Source organism: Loxodonta africana, chromosome 15 (assembly GCF_030014295.1).
Source record: "Loxodonta africana isolate mLoxAfr1 chromosome 15, mLoxAfr1.hap2, whole genome shotgun sequence".
Taxonomy (NCBI): Eukaryota; Metazoa; Chordata; class Mammalia; order Proboscidea; family Elephantidae; genus Loxodonta; species Loxodonta africana.
This window is the reverse complement of record NC_087356.1, coordinates 30,753,104-30,755,535: the sequence shown is the minus strand read 5'-3', so window position 1 is coordinate 30,755,535 and position 2,432 is coordinate 30,753,104.

Sequence of the window (2,432 nt, the reverse complement as noted above, 5' to 3'; positions counted from 1 at the left end):
CCCCCTCCCTCCCACCTCTTCTAACCTCTAATAAACTTTGGTCTCTATACATTTGCCTTGGCTTTTTGTATAACTGAGGTCATACAATATTTGTCTCTTCATGAATGACTTTTTTCACTCAGCATAATGTCTTCAAGCTCCATCCATACTGTAGCATGTATCAAGATTTCATTTCTCCTACTGGCTGAGTAGTATTCCATTGTATGTATGTTCCACATTTTGTTTATCCATTCATCTGTTGATAGGCACATAGGTTGTTTCCACCTTTTGGCCATTGGGACTAGTGCTACAGTGAACATTGGTGTACAAGTCTCTGCTTTTAAGTCATCTTGGTATATGCCTAGGAGTGGAATTGCTGGGTCATATGGTAGTTCTATTTTTAATTTTTTAAGGAACTACCACCCTGTTTTCCACAATGGCTGTACCATTTCATATTCTCACCAGCAATGGAGAAGAGTTTCAATTTCCCCACACTCTTGCCAACATTTATTATATTCTGTTTTTTTTTTTTCTTTCAATCTTCGTTTCATTGATTCTGACTCACAGTGACCCTATAGGACAGAGTAGAACTACCCCTTCGGGGTTCCCAAGGCTGTAAATCTTTACAGAAGCAGACTGCCACATCTTTCTCCCTAGGAGGACCTGGTGGGTTCAAATTGCCAATCTTTCAGTTAGCAGCCCTGAGCTTAACCACTGTGCCACCAGGGCCCCTATTAGCCATCCTAGTGGGAGTGAAATGGTATCTCCTTGTGGTTTTTGTTTGCATTTCTCTGATGGCTAATGACACTAAGCATCTTTTCATGTGTTTGGTGGCCATTTGAAAGTCTTCTTAGGTGAAATGTCTATTCAAGTCCTTTGCCTATTTTATGTTTGGGTTATTTGTCTTTTTATTGTTAAGTTCTTGAAGTTTTATATATATTTGGTTATTAGATATGTATCTTGTCAGATATATGGTTTCCAAAGATATTCTCCCAGTAGCTCTATACATGGTATAAATCCGCTTACGATCCGAAAGCTTCAGAATCCCTGGGTCTAGCTTTCTCTTCAGAGTGTACCCCAAATAGCTGAGTCTCCAGTGCTTTATTGGCTTTTTAAAAATGATCCTCTGTAAGAAGAATATTTTGCATTGTGACTCAGGACACCCACATACATAACAGAGACAAGTTTGATGAAACGTTGCTATTGTTGGCTACCAACCGGTTGGTAACACTAAGCACAACGGAATGAAATGTTGTCTGGTCCTGCCCCATGATCGGCTGCAGCTAGGACTATTGTAACCCATAGGGTTTTCACTGGCTGATTTTTGGAAGTAACTCACCAGGTCTTTTTTCCTAATCTTTCTTAATCTGAAAGCTCCCTGAAACCTGTTCAGCATCAAAGCAACACACATGCCGCTACTGACAGATGGGTCGTGGCGATGCATGAGGTGCATTGGCCGAGAACTGAACTGCGCCTCCCCCTCAGAAGATGAGAATTCTACCACTAAGCAACAAAAGCCTCATCGTGAAACACTACTCGACCTTATAATGCGTGGATCATGTTGATAGTTTCTGTTCTCTTATACTCCATTTTAAAAATACACTGGACAAAATTAGGGAAACAATTCCATTTACAGTAGCATCTAAGAGAATAAAATACCTAGGAATAAATTTAACCAGGGATATGAAGGACATATACAAAGAAAATTATGAAACGCTGCTGAAAGAGATTAAAGAAGATGTAAATAAATGAAAAAGATATCCACGATCATGGATTAGAAGGCTTAATATTGTTAAGATGTTGATACTACCCAAAGTGATCTATAGATTCACCACAATCCCAATAAAAAATCCCAACAGCCTTCTTTACAGAAATGGAAAAAACAATCCTGAGCTTTATATAGAATAGCAAGAGGCCCTGAATAGCTAAAGGAATGTTGAAAGAGAAGAACAAAGTAGGAGAATTCACACTTTCTGATTTTAAAACGTATTATACGGGCATAGTAATCAAAACGACTGGGTACTGGCATAACAATAGACACATAGAACAATGGAATAGAATTGAGAGTACAGAAATAAACTCACGCATCTACGGTCGGCTGATTTTTGACAAGGGTACTAAGTCCACTCAATAGGGAAAGATGAGTCTTCAATAAATGGTGCTGGGAAAATTGGATTTCCACATGCTGAAGAATGAAACAGAATCCATGCCTCACACCATACACAAAAACAAATTCAAAATGGATTAAGGACCTGAATATGCAAGCTAATACCATAACATTTTTAGAAGGAAATGCAGGGGCAACACTGTAAGGCTTAGCTTTCAACAATGAACTATCTAAAATAATAGCAAAAACACAAACAACAAAAGACAAAATAAATAAATAAGACCTCATAAAAATTAAAAACATTTGTTCGTCAAAAGACTTTACCAAAAAAAGTGTAAAGACAAGT